General features: G+C 39.6%; 1 protein-coding gene across 3 annotated transcripts in view; it reads right to left on the bottom strand.

The window, feature by feature from the left end:
- ZMYND11 (zinc finger MYND-type containing 11) overlaps positions 1–21,011 on the bottom strand; it is a 109,081-nt gene extending 88,070 nt beyond the window's left edge. For all 3 annotated transcript variants that reach the window (XM_013129982.3, XM_005153033.4, XM_005153034.4), the window contains exon 1: positions 20,809–21,011. The gene's annotated coding sequence lies outside the window, so the exon portion shown is untranslated. The remainder of the gene's footprint in view (positions 1–20,808) is intronic.
- Positions 21,012–21,704: the final 693 nt, after the last annotated feature.

Genomic DNA, 21,704 nt, shown 5'->3' with positions numbered 1-21,704 from the left:
CTCATGTTCCACTCCTGTTTTAAGCAGAAATGACAATCCATGGCCAGTTGCTGTCAGTCAGCTTCAACAGTATAGCAAATAAATTTGTTTAAGAAGGTCTGTCCCACAGGTATGTCCAACTCCTGGCAGTGTTACAGACTTGCTGCAACACTGGAAAATTTCTTAAACTCAGTTAAAAAAAGATACCATATCTATATTATTTAGCAGTTCATAAATTGTCTTTATTTTTTCTAAAATGGAAAAAACCCAGCAACATATACATTCTGATTAAAGTACTGTCTAGTCATTCTTGAAAGATGAGTATTCAGATACAACTGAAGAAGCCATCCCTTGTTTATTTACACTAAGAAAGAAATCCCAAAGGGGTGTTTACAGATGTAGGGCCCATGTTCTATAGCACAAGCATCCTCTGTGCTGAAGTCTAAAACCTGGCAGTTTCTGGAAGAACAATATTCAGTTCTCTAAAAAGTTTTAAGGGCAGTTCCAGATTTTATCGCAGTGAATGCCTCAGTTCCCTGATGACAACAGAATTTCTGATGTCATGACAAAAAGTAAAGAATGAGCAATGAGCAAACATAAACCAACATGTATTTCAGCCTTCCCAGAAAAGTGATATCCACTCTGAGTGCACGAATAGTAGTAGAGTACTGGTAGAAAATTGCTAGCAAGATTTGCTGTCTCTTGGTGAAGATTTTAAGGAAGATTTTAAGGAAGATCTTTCTCTTGAGGAAGATGATGCTACTACTTGCAACATTCTTTCACAATTTGAAAATAACATTAACTTAGTTACGAAGTTCAAAATTTGCCAGTTCAATGTAGTACTCCCTTTAATCTGAAAATCATAGTAGCAAGTGTTTTCCATGATTTCGAAGGCTCAAGCACAGTATCATGCTACTATATCAACTTGAAGTTTCATCCGTTTTTACAGAACCATTAAACAGTACAGTGTATTAAATCTGCTTGCTCTTTACTTTTGCACTTGCCTTCATTTTCATCAAAACCACTTTCACTCCATCCATTGCTCCAATAAAAATAACAGACATTACTTATTTCTTGCTTCTATTTTGCTATTGTTCTAGTGCTAAAAGTACTGGCTTATTACTTTTGTCTGCTTCTGGTCTAAGAAGCAGAACTGTCCTCAGAATAAAACTGAAGTGTTCGCTTTAGCAAGTGTTATAAAATATATGTATAGAAAATATATAATATAGCGAAGTGCTGTTACTGCTGTTTTACAGGGTTGGAATCATGACACAGAGTATACTCAAAATCTGTTACAAGCACAAAAGTGAGACACTATGGCTTACAAATCATTTTACTGAGCAGTTACTCTCACCTGCTCCACACAGAGCTGCTGAAGCCAGCAGTGGCCAGTGCCCAGCTGCTGAACCACTCCTGCTCAAAGTATTTCACGTGTGCTTCCCATGAGGCTGCCAGTCATGTATCTGGCAGCAGGCCCATGCTGATGCAGCAGTGGCTGAACAAATTTGAATTATTGGATTTGGAAGAAACAAGTCAACAAGGGTTGCTGAGACAAGTCCCAAGCTACATTTCAGGAGCCCTCAGCTCTCCAAAGCATATAGGATGGTGGTTTTGGCTCTCATTCAGATAGGAATTCTAATATATAATCCATAGTGTAATATTTGCCTCATAATATGTGGCCATATTTGCCCTATACAGTAAACACTGAAGAGCAGCCATGACATGATATGCATCTAATACAGATGTCATGACAGGTTCTTCTATCTAAAGTGCTAATGATTACAAACTACAGCCTAGCTTCCAATCTGCAATGTCATAGAATCATAGAATCATAGAACAGTTATGGTCGGAGAGGACCTTAACATCATTGAGTTCCAACCCCCTGACATGGAAAGGGACACCTCACACTAAATCATGTCACCCAAGGCTCTGTCCAACCTGGCCTCGAACACTGTCAGGGATGGAGCATTAACAACTTCTCTGGGCAACCCATTCCAGTACCTCACCACCCTCACAGTAAAGAACTTCCTCCTTATATCCAATCTAAACTTCACCTGTTTAAGTTTTAACCTGTTACCCCTCGTCCTATCACTACAGTCCCTAATGAACAGTCCCTCCCCAGCATCCCTGTAGGCCCCCTTCAGATACTGGAAGGCTGCTATGAGGTCTCCACGCAGCCTTCTCTTCTCCAGGCTGAACAGTTCCAACTTCCTCAGCCTGTCTTCATATAAGATGTGCCCAAGCTCCTTGATCATCCTTGTGGTCCTCCTCGGGACTTGTTCCATTCACACAGAGCAGCTGCATACAATCATCCTCACGCCAAAACTGGCCTGTGGCTTAAGTGGTTTTTTACTCTCTTCCATAGGAATTGATCAAAGACACATTTACTGAATTCCTTGAGTATGACATGAAGCTACTCAAACACATGGAATACTCATGGGCTGAGGACAGAGGAGGTAGCAGCAGTTTCAGCCTCTCTGTTGAACACTAGAGAAATGTCAACATCTAATTCATGACAAATCGAAATCCTAGCTTATTAATATAAGGAGACTGTAAAGAAGAGTAATAAAGGTTATATATTTTTACTGACTCAGCAAACAGATCTTCATGTTTCAACTAGCTGCCTTCCCATCTAACATACCTGTAAGGCCCACAAATACTGGTTCTTTCCCTAAATCAAGCTCTGACTAGAAGGACTGAGTGTGCCATGAGGAATCCTGACTATCTTTTACTTTGAGAACAACAGGAGGTACCCCGGGTCTTCCCTGGGAAGCCTTTTCGTTATGCCAAAGAGAAGCAATCCTAAGGAGAAAAATGTCCTAAGCCTGAGGGCTCTCAAGGTAGGTGCTGGACAACTAAATCCTTGGAGGAAATGGTCTTTGGAATCAGGAACGAATCTCAGCGGAGCAAGTTACAGGAATTAATTTAAGGGAGACAGATCACATGTCTCTTCTGCTTGAAAAGCTTACAGTAATCCACTCTAAGTGAAGAGGTAGAGAAAAGCAAATAAGCTTGGCCAAGTGCTCCCGTAGTACCTACAGTATACACATCCAAAATGGCCCAGTGTCCCTCCTCTACAGTCAATTTTGAGAAGGAGAGAAGAGCAGTAAGTACTCCGTGGTGAGTAGCAGCTGGATAAAGTGGCTAGTGTTTTGTCTGCAAGCCTTCCTGGCTGAGGATCTTGTAGCCTTGAATGTTTTTATGCTCAAAGCACTGTTTAAGATTTACCTTTTTTTTTTTCTTTTTCCATTCTATGGTTGGGGAACCAATACACAAAACACTGTGTCTGAACAGCCCAGAGGAGGTACCCAACTTCAGCACCATTATTACCAGCGTGTGCAGTTTCACAAGTCTGACAAGTGGCTTTTAGCCTCTGCCCCTAGTGAAATCAAAATAATTACATCCAGCAACTAACACTATCCAGGCTATTCTGCTGTGTATGGTCCTGGGCACCTTCAGTCAGCTTACAGCTCAGTGCATTATTTTCGTGACTTTATGCTAAACAGAAATAGCCTCCATCACAAATTTCTACTATAGACAAAAATAACATGAGCACATTAAGCTGCTTTTGCTTGTCACCTCTGATGAACTTCATATGGCAACCAGACCAAAAGCCCCCGCTGAGCCCTCAGAGCTGAATGTGAAATGGAAATATCACAAAAAATGTTGCCAGCATCCCAGAGCATGACTCACACTGCTTAAGTACCAAATCATTACATTTAGACGATTCTCGTCTGGATATTTTGTACAGATAGATCAAGCACTCTGACTACATTTGCTGAAGAAAGCAGACTGAGAGCCAGGACTCCTAACTTGGTACAGTCTCCTCCTGTGCTGGTTAACTTCAGGCAAGTCACTGCGTATCTCTGTATTATGATTTCCAAATGCAAAACTAATTACACTAATCCTCTCAGTGCAGCACTTAAACATCTATGGATGAAAAGAATTATCCTAAGAACTATTTATTAGAGCAAGAACCACTATACTATGTGGAAAGCCAGGGCCAAGTCTCTTCCGTCAGTCTATCCCTCTTGACAGGTATGTACTCTAAGTTCAGAAACTACTACAAAATACTATTTATAATTGATAGACCTTCCTGAGCAGAGTAAAATGGGGAATTGATAATGGAAAATCACTGACACAATACAGAGAATGCCATTAATTGTCGAAAGGGACAGATTTTCAAAGATATCTGAAGACAGAGATGAGGTCCATACGTGGTGCGATTTTCAGAACATGTATTCAAAGACCCACTAAAACTGATGGCAGCTAAATAGTGTAGCTTTCCCTGCAGCTTCAATCACTTTAATTATTGAAAATCTAACCCCAAATAAACAATAAACAAACTAAAAGGACATTGTTTAATGATAATTGTATGACTATTGTGGAAAACTTTTTTAGACAGAAATGTGACTTTCAAATTGCAGTTTAACTATTCATAGATGCTAATGAAATCCTGTGCTGTTTGCCCTGTGATATTTTTTCCTATTAAAAGCTTATTCTTTTTTTTTAACCTAATAAGCACTTCACTAGTCTAAACACATTTGTTTTCCAAAGTTTAAATTTATAGTTAAAATGAAAGGTTGCTTACCAGAATTGAGACATGAATTCTTCATGTATATTCAAAGCAATAAGCTACATATATTTTGTTTTACTTAAGACTAGTCTTGTATCTTCGCAATCAGTAAGTATATAAGGTACAGACTAACTGTGCCGGTTTCAGTTTCCTCCCAGCCATAGACACAAAATTCAGGGAACTTCCAAAAACTCCAAGGGAGAGCAAAACAACGAAAAAGAAGACATAAAAGTGAACATATATAAAGGCTATTGGCAAATCACCTGCTCTTTTTGAGTGGCAGTGCACAAGTATAGTTTATCATACTAAGTACCCAAGGTCCTGGAGTCTTTTGTTCAAACCACTCTAGCACTTCTTTACCAATATATAGGTTTGAGTAATGTTATAGCAGATGGTGAAGGTAGGGATGAAGCTCCATACAGCATCATCTCCAGTATCTCAACTATTTCTTAATAACCTTGTGTGCTCTGGAGAAGTGCTTTGTGGTAACAGCAGAAGATTCATCTTAGCAGTCTGACAGCACATTTTGACAGAGTCTCCAACTGACTTCAACAGTCTATGTGGAAATGGCTGAACTGTTAAATCCTTCAGAAAACACACAAGTAGCCTGAAGCATTTGAATGTGTGAATACAGAAGCAGATAACCCCCAGCATAAAAGTATAAAAACCAAATTCTGTTAAAGCAGAATACCAGAAATAAAATTTTGATATTAAATAAAGCCTGCTGATTAAGAAGTGTAATTCTACCATACTTGAAGCAGAAAATGAAGGTCATTGTCCTGGTTTCAGCTGTAACAGTTATTTTTCTCCTTCCCAGTAGCTGGTGCAGTGCTGTGTTTTGGCTTTAGTCTGAGAACAATGCTGATCATACATGGACGTTTAGTTGTTGCCAAGTAGCGCTTACCCTGATCAAGGACTTTTCAGTCTCTCATGTTCTGCCAGTGATGAGGGGCATGGGAAGCCAGGAGGGAGCAGAGATAGGACACCTGACCCACACTAGCCAATGGGGTATTCCATACCACAGCACATCATACACAGTATATAAACTGGGGGGGAGTCACCAGGAAGGCCCAGACTGCTGCTCCGGTCGGGCTTGCATCGGCTAGGAGGTGGTGAGCAATTGTATTGTGCATCACTTGTGTTTATTGTTTTCCTTTCCCCTTTTAGCTTTATATTCTCTCCCCTTGTTATTTCCCTTAGCATTATTATTATTAGCTGTAGTAGCAGTAGTGGTTTTGTGTTACACCTTAGTTACTGGACTGTTCTTATCTCAACCCATGGGGTTTACATTTGTTTGAGTCTCCTCCCCATCCTGCCTGGAGGCGGAGAAAAGGAGAGAAGTGAGCAAGCAGCTGCGTGATTCTGAGTTACCAGCTGGGCTTAAACCACAATAGTCATTCATAAGAACATATGTATTTCCCGCAAAAGCCTCTAAAGAAGTGGCCTTGATGAAAGCAGTAGTAGTAAACATCAAGCCCAAGACCTTAATGAGGCTAAGTGAGAGTTCACACTCTTTCAGCCTTAAGTAGATATTTCATAACAACTTTAATAAATGATACAGAAGGGAGAAAAAAATGGTATGAAACAACATGGATTTTATTCCCAGAATGCACGGCATGTGAGTGATGGATGGCTTTCCTCGCTGAGTATTCCTGTTTTTTTCCATAAAAAAAAGAGCCAACTCAACAGTGCTTAAATGCGTAAGCTCCCTGTCTGCCCCACAGTACTGAAAGATGGGTTTTCAACCCTTTAACTTATAGACAACAGGCTAGCTGCTACAAAGGCTCATGATGGCATTTTCAGTTGGCTTGATCCAGGAGAAATCAGTAAAATCATTTAAGATGGGTTATACAGGAGCTAAAGGAGGTCAGAATAAGTGATTAGTGTAGCTCTGCCAGATAAGAGCTTAAAGATTTGGAACTACTGTGTATCTGTGACCTAAAGTGAAAACTATTTTAGTTGAAATTCTTTCCAAAAAATCAGTGCCAGGACAGATAGCCCCAAAAACATTAAAGGAACCAAAATAAAAATATAAAGGACCACAACTTTCAAAAGTACATCACCGTCCTAAATCTCTCCGTTGCATAAGTGCACAGTATGCTATTTACTACTGCAATTAGCAAATGAATAGAAAAACAACTATAAACAATAGGAAACACCAATGTTAATATGCAAATACCAAGATATTTTCAAAATAATTTTTTCCATTTCCAGAAAAATAAAACAAAAAACCCCAAACCTTCTTCCTGTGAACAATCTGTCCGAGTACGATTTCACCCACAAGTACTATTTAAACATATTTTTCTTGAAAGCATTTCTAAAATGAAAACTGTTTAAAACTTTTATCCATGTGCTTCTAATATCTGTGTCAGATGGGGTACATCTGGGGTGTGGATGAAGCGTCTCTAAGCAGACTTAAGTATTTTTGGAATAACAGTGGGACAGTTCTTGTAAATATTAGACTGCTATGGTTATGCAGTTGTCTAATACTGGGTTATTTTGAACTCTCTGGAAATCCATTCCAGGTTAATACTGACTATGAATATCAATCGGTTCTAAGGATAAGCTTGAAGCTTTAAAGCTGATATTTCTATAGAACAACTCTCCACAACAGGATGTGGCTTAGGTTCTTTTTTTTCACCTACCTGCTACTCTACATCAACACACAGCAAGTTCTTCCTACTGTAGTTTAACCAGAATCCTCTGAGACTGAGTCGTAAATGAAAAAATGTGCCTTTGTATGTAGAAGAGGAACATTTCCGCACCAGCAGATGATTGCCACATGCAGATCTGTGTTTGCCTAAGTCCTACTGACATGTATACACACCACCACATAAATTTACTCCCCCTCCCTTCTCCATACACATGTAAAACCCACACCAAATAACCTTGTAAATATACATACAATTTTAACTACAATATAAACAGATATTAGTTATCCTACCAGTGAATTCTATCCATTCCTGCTGCACAATACATCATATGTTTAACAGTGCACACTACTCAGCAACTTAACCCATGTTGTACCAGCTTTTGCAGGAGTGTCTTCTAGAAAGCATTCTTGAATTTCACTTTGTCCCCTTTTTCTTTTCTCATCCCTCCCAGATCTATTTAGTTTTCTCACCTTTCTCCTTTGTCTCCATCACCCCTTTGCTGTATTCTTTTACACTTGCACTTCATGGATTGCACTTTCTTTTTTTTCATAAACACTGAAAACCTACCTCTTTTATGAATGCTATTACTAAATCTGCCACTTGATATTTTTTCTGTACTGCATCATACCACACTAGATTTATTCATGCACAAATTCTAAACGCAATTTGGAGCAGGGATTTTTGTAACATTTTATCTTGTGCTGTTATTTTGTAAACTGCCAAGTACATATGCATTACTATGCAAATAAACAACAGTAACAAAATCCAGATGAAACTTTACAGAAATGCAGGTAGTCACAATGTAATTACCCAAACTGGAACTTGGCCAGGACCAGACAGCAAGCAGCCTTAGTCTTGCGGAAAGTGCCAAGGGATCATATGAATGGCTCGGATGAGTCAAAATCATAACTACATACATACAGACTTTAAATGAAATTTCCAAACATAGTACACCATCATCTATCATGTTTTAATTATCCAGCATACCTGTCAAGGGTGCTAGAGCCTCATTAGCAAGCACCTTCTCAGGCTTACCTCCCATTGCAGCTTGTTGTAGCCTGAGATGCGGGAAGTGAAGGTCGTCATTTAAATTCAAGACAAAGCGATTGTAAAGCAGCACATTCTGCCTGAGATGTAGGGTTCTCACAACAACAGCTAACCAGCAGCTAGCCACCGAGTCCAGCAGTTCAGTTAATTTCATTAATCCAGCAGAACTTGGAAGAAATGCTCAAAAATGGGGCTCTAAATTCAAACTGTCAAGGGTTCTTTTGTTTCTTACATTTAGTAACCTTAGATGTTAAAAGGTTTGATACCCATTGTAATACTGTACTTCATTTATTTGTTTGATATTCATCTGGCCACCAGGATGGACCAAACTCAACAGACACTTGTTAACTCCCCTGCACAGGAGGACAGCTAAACACACTTTCCCTTGATGACTCCTGAACTGTACTTCAGCCACCCAAAACTTTTGTCAGGAGGCATCTTCAACTCCTGAAAAAAACAGCACGTATGTTGCATTAACACTGACTTATGGCATTTATTAGCACGCAGTTCTCATCCTCCTTTGCCATGCAGCTGGGTTTCAGCACCATTTTTTCTTTAACCTCACAGAGTTGCATTTCATGACTGCAATTCCTGTTTACTGGTAAAGAAATAGACAGTGTGGACACAACATATTTGTCTGAGTTTGTAGCCTGTTCAGTGCTCTTCCAAAAGAAAGAGACCGAAAGTATAAGATCCCTATTTAACCTGCCTTTACCCACTGAGGACTTACTCAGCAATGGGATAGCATTCATAAAACCTTTAATAAAATTCCTTCTCTAGAGTTGAACTCCTCATGTATATACACCATGGTGTGTTACTTAAAGAAATTAATCGCATCCCCAGCTGTCCAGATGAAAGTATAAAAAAATAGTTGTACACTAATATAATAAAGCAGAGGAGCAATTAAAATAGCCTAAGTGAAATGAGTGAATAATTTGCTTATTATGAAAACACTGCAAGTAAGATGAACAACTGACCCCTACCTCTGTTCAGAGTCTCTCTGGTGAAGGTATAGTTCGCACTGAGAGGTACTTAACATGATCATATCCGCTCATTTGACGAAGATTTCAGTGTACATCAGGAAAGCACAAGGAAATAAGCCAAGGGATCCAGATGCAGACAGACAGAACTAACATCTCTGGATTCTGAGTTTTCATTTAATGAGTGGGAAATACAGTTCCCATCTCCATATGAAACATGATTTTCTTGTTTCACCTGCATTCAGACAGACTAAAACAATACCCCAGAAAAGCATGAACTTTTCATCTCTGTAGGGAAATAACTGAAAAGTATGCAACTGGTGACCCTTTAAAAATCACTGCTGCCAACTGCATCACTGACAAAGAATTTACCATCTCTTTTTATAAAAGATACTCGCCTATTGCATACTAAGAAGAGGTTTATTTCATTGTGAGTAGCTCCTTCCCAGAAAATATAGGACACTTAAGAGCATCACAACAATATTTTTCTCTGCTTTTCACTGCCACACATTAGCTGTTGCCACATTTATTTTTTTATACATCCAGATGACTGGGCTTTGACTATTGCAGCACTTACAGTCTAGAAAATTAATTTCCTACTGCTTAAAATCTAAAATACAGATCTTTCCTACCTCTTTACACAATTAGACTTAAAATTAAAGAATAAGCCATTTTTACAGTATTTTTTTTTTATTTCAGTAAGTTATTTGGGGTTGAAATTTTAAAATGTGGTTTTCATTTTCATGCTCACAAACTACTGTTATGAAAATGTTTAATAGCAAGCTGCTGCCTACTTAGATGACTTAATGTTGCAAAACTCTGTATTTAAAAGCAAAAGAACTGCCAAAGTAGATCAAAATCAGATTCTTCCTTTGTTATGATGTGATTTTTTCTTGAAAGAATATTGAGACCATGAATTCACATTGTGTTTTCTTTTATACTGTTTGTAAGTTAACTGGGGTGTTTACAGCTTTTTCTTTTTTTTGAGGGACATTTAGTAGCCATTAACCCAAAATATATTACTGAACTCTCTAAGTGTCCAATAGGTGGATGACCTAGCTGCAGTGTGATTAAATAATCTAACTGCTAGATCAATGAATGCAGCATGACTTAAAATGGCTGCAAGCTTCTCCAAGCTTAAGATTAGAGATCCAAAAAAAAGATTTTTTATTTTACATTTCAAAGAAAATGTAACCATTAATAAAAAAAGTAAACCCCCCATGTTTTCCTGACAGAAATAATGTTGTTCTAATATATGGTGACTACATCATATATTCTTATTGTGAAAGATCTGACTACATTTTGCCATTCTAACACTGAATAACCTCATTCAAGGAAAAAGCAGTCTCTGTTCAAGAAACATAATGGTGCTAGGATCTGGTCCAAAGTGAACTGTTATCTCACGCGTGAAGATAATGAATGTTAATTTAAAATAATGTTCTCTCAACTCCTTTTTTTTCCCCATATAATCAATCAGGCCTGAAAACGTGTGCATGCGCTCTTGCTCTCGCATGCTCCCTCTCCCTCTGTCACTCATCCATAAACACTTCATTACACATTCTCATTCCCACATATTCAGGGAAAAATTTTCTGCAGGTGTAAACTAATATTGCTCCACTGAAGTCAACAGTGCTGCAGCAAATTATGTTAGCAAAGACACTGGTCCTCTCTCACATATACTGTGACTTGTATACATCGACTTTCATTTAATGCACATTTCAGGCAAACTCTCCCTTTCTTCCTTTCATATGTGCATCTCCCAGCTCTTACTTGCACTCAACAGACAATCGCTATGGCCTTTCATTAACTTGCCCCGCAAGGTCTCTTATCTCCACCAAATATTGTGCGGGCAGGCACATATACATGGCCTTTTTCTGCAACTAGAGGAAGGAGCTCTTGATAAAGAGAAAGAGCACAGCAGTGGAAGGCTGCAAGGCATTCAGATTGGACAGAACAGGCTTGACCTAAGAAGGAGTAGCTTTTAACATTATTAGCTAAAATGTTCAGTTCTTACAGTGAAGAGAATTTTAAACATTCCACAATGGAATAAATAAAACGTCTATACATGTAAAAGCAAAACCCATGACCTAAATTATTATTGTTTGGGAGCTAGTATGGGAAAAATGTATTCTATAGCCTTCTACATCAGAAAACTGTCTGATTTGGGGCACCTTTTAGGACACAATTGAGACTGGCAACGGCTGAAGACAAGACTCTGGATTACATGACATGCTACTTTGATCAAGAAAGGCAGTACTCATGTAAGAAGAGCCAAAAGGAAATTTGCATACCATTTCTCCCCACTGGCCCAGGAAACACTCTAGCTGCTTATCCACTAGCTTGGCAGAGCAAACCATGTTGTGCTTCTAGGCTCCTTGGTGCACCTGTACTTACAGCATCTGTGCCACTAATTAGCTTTAGCTGGTATTTATCAATTTGTATGTGCCACTTATAAGAGACAAAAAATGATTCCATTTTATTGATAGCTATATGTCTTTAGAAATCAGTGCTACAAATTAGGCTTGTATCTTGATGACTTGTAAATGGCTTACTTTTATTAAATTTTTTAAACTACTGAGAAAAAGAATGTGGATTAGAAAACCTAATAAAACTGGCACCTGGACATACATGACTATATATGTCTATATTTCCTAAAATACAGATTTATATAAATACATCTGTATTTCCTAAAAGGTGGGAGCTGAATAACAACAGAAGATCTCATGTCTGGAAACAGAAAGGTTAGGAGTATGCTTCCAATTAGGAAGTTTTAGAAAGAAACCTTCTGGGAACCTGTGGGGTGGAAAATGCACAGGGAAAGGAAGAATCCCTTTCTTACAAGTATTTCCTGTAATTGTATTTACTTCAGGTCAGTGTAAGAAGAAGAGGACAAAACTGAAAAATACAACTACTACAGATGGAGTGTCCATGTTTATTCCTTACCACTACTGTTTGAAATGCTTCCTGGTGTGCAGGAGCACTCTCCTTCAAAAACATATGTCAGTTAAAGTTTTATATATACCTATATATATATTTTTAACAAACAAGATTTTAATATGGAATCTTTGAAACAACCTGACATTACGTTCTAGGATGACTGATTAGAGATCAGACACTGTGAGTTACCAATGAGCAAAGCGTACATCCCCTCCCAGCATCTTACCAACAAGAAGGGCAGTTTTCAGAAAGCTATTTGAAAAAAATTAAAAATCTCCTTTTTTGGTGAGAAAATGTTAGTGTCAACGCAAAATGATTCAGTGTGCTGTATTATCTTCTAATGTCAGCTTACACCATGACGGCTGACACTGGAACATCCAGCTTCCTGAGAATAGGTTCATGCTGTTGGTTCTTAGGAACATCCTAAAGTCCCAGCTATAACTATATGAAGCTAAAAAGGGTGCCAGTCTTGTTCCTGTGAAAATGACTAATAACAATTCTTAGATTTTAATTAATACAGGAAGGAAAAAATAGTTTTACGAGATGTCTGAACTGCGTAAAAAAGAATAGAAGCACAAGGTGAGGAGAACATCACTCTTTCTGAACTCTTTGTTGCATGAAGCAAAAAGGAGTCATGGCAGGTTTCAGAATTTATGGGTTTTTAATTTATGTTCTGTGATTTAAAACAAACAATAAAATCATGTGATTACTAAACCTGCCTTCACACACACAGTTTTCATAATTTTGAAGCTATGTTAAAATCCTCAGTTTCCTAGCATACCAGTTTGCTAGCTTTTCTAATGTAAAAATAAACCTTTCTTCTCATAGGCTTTTCTGGTAAGAATTAGTTAAGCATTTCTTCTCTTACCAGTTTTCTTTATTTATACTTAAGGCTTTCTATAACATGCAGGATTTAAGATATACAGAGAATGTTAAAAGTCACTAATAGAAAAATGTTATCCGTGTTTCCTCTGTTCCTGTTCTAGATACTGTAAATTCCTTTGAAGACTAATGTACATGTAGCAAAAGTGCCTTCATTGCAATGGGAACAATCATCAATGTATAATTTAGCATCTGCAGAAATAACAATGGTCATATTGTTGATACTCAAAAGGCATGAAAAATGCCTATTTGCATTGCATACTCCAGTAGAAGAATCAAAAACATAACATTACATAGAATTACATAGGCAAAACAAATTGCAACTGTGTTTTTCCTTGAATACTGGAATTGTATTTAAAGTTTTGATTTTTGGAAATATTCTATGAAAATAAACTTGGTTCACCAGTATGCTCCAAGGCCTATGGATTTTTATGCTTGTGGGAAACAAGTGCTTATACAATCAAGGTCTCCAACATTATATTACTATCAATCTATTTTTAACAGTGAATTTTCTGCAGTGAACATAATCAATTTTCATCAATGAGCAATCAGTGGTCTGTGATCATATTTTATGAACTAGCAATTCCTTTGTTTTGATTTTGTACAATTTTGAGCCTGACTCTTAAATAATTGGCTGGGGAGAGGGGATTACACATAAACACTAGGTTTAAGCTAGTCTCTAAAGTCAGTGACAGCTCAGGAAATACTGATCACAAAATTAACAACCGACCAAAAGGAAACATGGAGAAACAAAACCCCTCCATTTTGGGATAAAATTTCCACTTTAATTTATGCATGTGAACACACACACTGCAATGTTATGCAAGGCACAGACTATCTCCTCTTCAGAAGTTTTCCTTTACTGGCAGTGACACCAAGAAAATAGTAATAAGGCACAAACAGCCACTGTAGACTTGGCTGTTATTTGGTTTCTGACTTGAGAAGCATCTGTAATTGTAAACAGGTATCGCTAGTGCAAGATCCTCTCTTACTGAATGCATAAATGTTGTGTGAGACCTAACAGAAAATGATGATAGCGTGCTAAGAAAGATAAAGTTCTCTTATCTCTCAGATCTTGTCAAAGATTTGTTGAGCAATAAACATATCTTAAGTCCTTTTCATTTATTTTTCACTGCATATTATTTCTAGCTACTCTGGGATTCTGCTAATCATTTTCTCTCAACTCCATTTTGTTTCACTTCATTGCTTTTCCAAAAGGTTCCAATAAAACCTAACGTTGAAAGATAAGAATCACTCTGCTAAAATTAGTGAACTAAGTACCATATCCCACGAGTCACTGCATGCGACTCCCATCCACCTATCTTTAAAAGACCAGATAATAATGCCATGCTGTAAGTGCACAAGATCAAAGTACAAATACCCACTTTCCAAAGCGCTGCTTTTGAGTACTACACCTACTAGCAGACTCCTACGGTCTGTAACCAAAACATTAGTTAAGCTAGCTGCATTAAAATCTTATATTTCAGTATAAGGCAAGTTGGTTTCATATTCATTTTTAGCATAATAACAAAGCAAAAGAAAATGAAGCATAGGAGAAATGAGAGGTGAACAGCAATATATTTAACTCATTCTTTTTTAAATTACTAGATCTCAAAATCAATAAAATTCTATCAAGGGCAAAAATGAAGTAACACACTGAGACCAGTTCTTTGCATGCAAAAAACACGATTTCCAAAGAAAGGGTGAATAGGATGATACCAGCATTTTTGTAGGTATGCCTGACTTCATTTTTAACCAGTAAGTGGATTTTAGTACTTCATATTTCACTGTCTCTGGACTAAAAATATTTGTTAAGAATTTGTTCTATATCATACCACAACTGATAGCTGTATGAATAGTCAAAACATTAATTCACAATGTTTTATTCTGCAGCTATTCAATCTTGGAATTTAATACTAAATTGTGTAAATGTATATATACAAAGACATTCTGACTGTTGGTACACCAGCAACAATTTTTATTTAATTTTTTTGTGATTTTGAAAGTAAAAATTCTATGGTCCTACCATTTTAATTAATAATGCACTTTATACTTGAATTATATCTCTATATTTTCATAGCAGAAACTTTTGCACTGTAGTGAAACAGAAAATGAGAGATTGGAAAAAATCAAAACCAGTCTTCTTGTGCAAAAAAATTTCAGTAACTACACTTCAAATTTATCTACCTGGAACAGGTAGAGGATCAGGCCCTGATGGGATATTAACAAAACTGGCTGACCTAGAATTAGACGCTATGAGTTTTAACTCACGGGTTCACGGACATGTCACAGTGTATCACCACTGTGCCTGCTGTTGCATGCCCACAAGACTGAAAGATTCCCTGTCAGGGAGGAAAAAAAACAGAAGAGAAACATAAAAAGTATGAATGAAGTCTCACTGAAACATAAGGAAAAAATCAGCCTCTAGCACCGCTTATGATTCGAGTTAGTTCACCCTTTAATAACTTATTTGAAGAACTTGATTGCAGCCATCTTACATCAAAAAGCATTTCAAGCTAACTGTGTGTGTTAGCTCAACTCCAGGCACTCAGTGAAACACTACAGTTGGAACAAGTAGCGTTATTTACTCCTTTTGATACAAAAATAATGCTAAAAATCCATTACGCAGTTATGTGTCTAGTTTTACCCCTAAAAAAAAACATTCTTCATATAATTCAATATTCACAGCTTAGTTTAAAATAAATAAATAATAAGACAGAGCTCGGGCCTGATTATTTAACTTGGTGGCAGGCAACAGCTGAAACTGGTGATAAAAGTTATGTTATAAAGGCCAGAATTTAAAATACAGGAAAAAAAATCTCCTTGACCCAGCCCTGGTGTCGCAGGGAGATGCATAGATAGAGGCCTCTGAAATTAGGGAGCTCCATGTGCCACAGGAGTTCATGCATTCAGGATAGAAGCCACTGTGTTTATTATACCGTACACAGCCGCTCTTGTGCCTATCAATCTACTTCCAGTTACCTTCACTACAGCCAGGAAAAAACGGGTTTTTTGAGAAATGTAATTTTCCACCATTTAAAGACAAATTTGAGCACTTCAAGAAAAAGTTTTCCACACTTGTTTTGCATTTTGCACAGATGATGAGATACTTTTTACCACTACTGAATTTGCATTTTTTAACTGAAAATCACTGAGAACTTTTTTTGGGAATGTAAGAGTTAACTTATTAAAAAATTCCTGCAAGATGGAATCATTACCTTACCTTATAAACCTATATTTGCAGGCCATATTCTCCCAACTGGCAGATTAAACCTTAGAACAATAACCCAATTATGAGCTAAATTTACATTCAACTGATCAAAAATCATCCAGAACCTGACAAGAACAATCTGTTTACAACATTTAGCACAAGCAACACTGACAGACTAAAATGTATGAGCTATATAACAGATGACATACGTGGCACTGCCCAGCTACCAAGGCCATCATGCTCCAAGTACTACACAAGCACTACAGGATTGTTCATCCCATTCAGAGACTAAAAGAACCTGACAAAAACTAACACAAAAAAACACGCTGCAGATAAAGAACATAATCTGACATTAGCTCCCCAACAATCAGTGCAAGAAGGATGGCTAAAGAAAGTCCCATTATATGGAAGTAAAGCACAACAGCAGTGGTCAGGATTGGAAAGAAATTTGAAAGAATTGCTCTGACAATTCTGACCTAACTCTTCCAAAAAAAAAAAAAAAAGTCCCAAAACTTAACCTCATTCAGGAAAATAAACTCTTGTATACATCTGGCCAGTATATTTAAACAACTCATCATTTTATGAACCAAGTTCATAACTGGTGTGAGCCACATATACTTTGCACAGATTAATTCTGTTTATAGTTTGACTTACCATTTCTAACAACCTACATTACAAATAAAAGACTCATTTTACTAACATTTATGCCACTCTAGAGCTACCTAAATACTAATTTAAGAAGAAAAACAGAATTTTACTGAGGACATCATCACTCTGTCCCTCTTTCAGAACTTTTATCCTGGACAGATGCACTGCCTCAAGTCCTTACACGCTTCCAGAGCTAAATGTTCTTAAAGACTATGGAAGGTAGCAACTACAAAATCCAGTTATACAGGTATGTGCCTGTTTGTGAACTTCAGTTGACTGAATTTGGGTACTCAATTCCAAAACAAGTCTCCTAGTCCCAAATTTTCCCGATTCTCAAATCGTATGAAATTAGACTATTTTCTAACAAACTGGACAATGCAGACACTTATGGAGAAGTTCAGATGTCTAAAATGAAGAAACAACATCTTCAACTGTTGTCTTTTATCTATTTATTTTTTTAAGTACTTAATTTTGAGACTGCAGATAGCACAGTTCAGTTGTCCTCAAATTCACCAGTAAAAATGCACAACACTGGAGATGTAGCTTAAGCTGCTTCAAAGCACATTTGAGGCCATATTCATTGTCCACCTTTATTGTTATCTTCTCCAGGAGTGTCATATAGTAGGTTGCATTCATGTGCAAAGCAGAAATGCTGAGGACACTTCACAGCCTTTCACCATCTCATTTGCTCTTGATATGATGTCAGGCTGAAAGGATGACCCAAGGTCTTCCCCTGCAGAAGCCTTATGTCCTTTCTAAAGAGTCCCTTCTACTCTGCTATGAGGCCCAGGCGGGAGCCCCAGGCAATCTGAACATTAGCTGCATACGGGCTGCCTACTACCCACCAGTAAGTATGGTCACACAGCACCAGATTACTGCAAAAGAGCCAAAGTAATGCTAGCAGTCACATATAGCATGAACAGCAATTACAGACATTAAATTCTTGTCACTTGGGTAGTTTGCAATTGCTCCTGAAGAATTAAGAGGTATCGCTGTGACTCACATGAGGGCTAAGAAAAACCATTAAGAATTTAAGTTCATGATGAACAAACTTGATTTTTTTAAAGTTTATATTTAAAAATAATAGCTATAAGTGCTTGCTTAGATTTTTTAAAAAGTAATAAAAAACACCAGTTTAACTGGTATGGAGGGCAATTCCCTGTTAAACTAGTGCTACAAAAGCTCCAAAACTTGGAAGAAGAGCATATTCTAGCACACCACCAAAGTCTTAAGACCCCCCACCTAACATCCACACACTCACAATGCCCCTTACATAGCTGACATCATTGTTAGGTAATTTCCATCACTCTACTCAGCTATGAGACGGAGTGGAAGAGTAATTTTTTTTCACTCAGTCCATTGGTGCTGAACACAGTACCCAAGTATGACTTGCAGATGCTTCTTCCTGCCAGCAGAGACCATCATCCATAGCACGATCAAGAAAGTCATCAACATAGTAACTTTTTTCTCCCACTCATTAAAACTAAACTCACTGTCAGGATAAAAACATTCACTTCCCCATACAAATATCTGATCAAAGCAGAGAAGGTCTGTTTAGGTATGGAAAAGCTTACATTAAACATAAATCTACGCTGGGGATTATTTTGCGTACACCTTCATTTTTATACAAAGCAGCAGTCAGCAAATCCGTAAAGACCTTCTGTAGTGCGCTCAGAATGGTTTATAGGTGGAGAGATGCCTGGTCCTTCATGTTGAGAGATGAGGGACCAGAAAACGTCAAGGGACTGCAATCTGAACCACAAACATTTCCACTTCCACTCTTCCACCCTCCCAACACCTCTCTCAGTGGTCACCCCTGAAGAATTAAACAATTTCTTACAAAGAACAGCAACACAAGTGTAAAAATATCAGCATACCTTGGACAAGAAAGCATTTTCTACTTTTGGTCCTTTCCACTGGCATAAGATCTTCTCAAAATGACAACAAATAGTATTACTTCTATAATACAGAGACTGTGTCAGATGATTCTCAGGTGTTAAAATGCCAAATTATAGTTGTAAAATTAACCAGCACTAAATTGAATAATTTTTCACCCCTTATCCGCTTCTCAAGCCACCCCTGCTCTAGGCTTTGTAAAGTTTTGTTTGCCATGCTTGCAGAAAACAAAAACTAAATTCCCAAAGTCTGGTATTTTCAGGGTAAGCCCCAAGACACACAGAGTTTTCCCAAGTCCTTAACAGTTGTATTTGACAGGTGGCCTGTTCTCACAGAACACACACGGAATGTCAGGAAAGTATACCAGAGCTCCCCATCATCCTTACCATAGGAAACCTCACACCTATGTTTGCATCCTTTCCTCATAAAAGAGAGGAGACACATAGGCCTCTGGACAACAGGAGAGGTAAGGGAAGAAGGGAAACACCTTACAAAGTGAACCGAGGGGCATGCTGTGGAGACAGGGTTTCAGGGACACACACACACACCCCTCACAAAACCCACCACAAGCAAACTCCTCCGCAGATCACATTCTCCCCACATTCGACCGCCGAGCTCGGCGAGGCTTCAGAAATACCCCTTATGCAGGGCAGGCGAGTGAGCTGTTCCCGGAGGGCGCGGGAAGGCCCCGGCCCGCACGCCCCTAGCCCGCCCCAGGAGGAGGAGAGTGGGGAAATGGGCCCCTTTCCTCCACCGCCCTACCCCGGAGCAGATAGGGAAGGCGAGGAAGCCCCCAGGGCTATGCAGGGGACGAGGCGTTGCGCCAGCAGGGTGATACGGGAAGCCAGGGGCCCCTTGTCTCCCGCCTGCCCTCTCAGCAGAGCCGGGCGGTGAGACCGTCCCCGCCGCGGAGGTGGCGCAGCCCGCCCGCAGCCACCCGGGGGGGAGGAGGGCTGGGACTCTTAAGTTCACCCCTTTCCCCGTCCTCTGCTGTGCCCTCCCTTTGGGGAAGGGTAACCATGGCCTCTCTCCCGCCGCGGCCGGCCTGCGGGGGCCCGCCGTCTCTGTGGAGGCTCGGCGCTGTCGAGCAGCTGCCATTACTCGGGCCAAGCTCCGTCCTCCAAGCAGACACCCCCCACCCCAGCGAAGAAATCGGAGAGGCGGGGGGCTGTGTGAGAAACGAAAGGGGGTGGAAGTGGAGAGGAAAGCAGTCGCCCCGCGTGTGGGTAACGAGCGGGGCTGCGGGAGGTGCCGGGGCTGAGGCCGGGCTGCGCCACACCCCGCTCGGCCTCCCTCTCACGCGAGTCCCGGGCTCCCCCACTCCCTGCAGGCCTGCACGGAGCGCTAGAAACAGCGGTTCTGTTGTGCGCCCCTCTCCCCACCCCACCTCCTCCCGCCCCGACCGCGGGGCTAACTGCGACTCGGTGCGGAGGGCGCGGGGGGCCCGCCGCCACCTTCCAGCCGAAATCCGGCTGAAGGTGTGGGAAGGAAGGTGCAGGGACAAAAATAATCGCCGTTAATAATCACACGCGCTCCGCCGCCGTCCCCTTCTCCTCCTCGGTTTCCAAGCGGGCTGCCAGATAATCCTGCCCACTCCGAAAAATGGAATAATACTAATAATAAAAAATCCCGCCTTCCATATCTCTGCCCCCCCTTCCCCCCGCAAACCCCACACATTTTATTATGAAGTATAATTGCTCCCCCCTCCCCATATGGCACCCCGCGGGGCAGGATTGCCCCCTCCCCTGGTGCCCAGCCCTTCCCCTGTCCCCTCTCCCCCATCTCCTTGGAACAGTGTGTACATGATTTTGTAGTTTTTTTAAGGCGCCATGTTTATAATCCTCCATCATATTAAAAAAAAATCCACCCAGCATGAGACACGGCGTCTCTCGCACCCCAAAGCCAGGGAGGCAGACACAGAAATATCCACAGGGCTGTAAATTCATCCCCCCTCCCGCACACACACCCCTCCTCCCCAGACTTAAAAGTCTCTCTCACCTTGTGCTGCTGGCGCTGCTTCTGCTGCTGCAGGGGGGGAGAAGTTAAGCCAGGGGAAACTTTTCAATCCCTTCCCCAGGCCGCTGCTGCCTCCTCCTTCCACATATTTTTCCCCTCAGAGTTTTATTGTGTCTGAATTTTCTCTCTCTCTCTCCTCTTCTGTCTGTCCACAGTTCAGGTTTCTGGGGTAAACAGGGTTTAGGATGGTGCTAGGGATATTTGGGAGAAGGAGAACTCTAGTGGTGTCTTCTGGAGTTGCTGTTTGTTTCTTTTATTTTTTTTTAATAATACATTTGAAATGGATCTTTATTATATATGTATTTTATCACACGCTTAGGTCTGGACCTTCTTGTTGCAGGGGAAAATGGGCTGCTTATCTGGCCCTGATACATGCAAATTCCTCCCATCGTGAAGTCCAACTTGGAGAAATTCTGGGTAATGTTTTTGAAAGTAGATGCTCACCTTGAGCAACAGAAACTAGAACATACAGAATCAGTGGCATGTCGCAGAGTTGGCTGTATGTCGCAAGCTGTAGATCAGAGAATCATAGAATCATTTAGGTTGCAAAAGACCTTTAAGATCCTTGAGGCCAACCATTAACCACACTTTCACTGCAGGATTGGGAGATACACAGTAAGATGAAATATGGAACTCTATAGGTGCATGGATATATATGTAAGTAGCAAGAAAACTTGTACATTTATCCTGGTTTTATATGGACTATGAGAGAAATATTATTAATAATACATGTCTAGGCAAATGCATTATAAAGTTTCTGAAATACATCAGGAATGAAAAAGTAACACACTTCACAATTAATTAATCTTGACTAGAAATATGGCATACTTTATTAAAATACACTGTAAGCTTAATTCTATAAACATTTATGCATGCAA

This window comes from Melopsittacus undulatus, chromosome 1 (genome assembly GCF_012275295.1).
Source record: "Melopsittacus undulatus isolate bMelUnd1 chromosome 1, bMelUnd1.mat.Z, whole genome shotgun sequence".
In the NCBI taxonomy this organism is placed as follows: domain Eukaryota; kingdom Metazoa; phylum Chordata; class Aves; order Psittaciformes; family Psittaculidae; genus Melopsittacus; species Melopsittacus undulatus.
The sequence above is the reverse complement of the archived record's forward strand: the minus strand, read 5'-3'. Positions and strand labels throughout refer to the sequence as shown.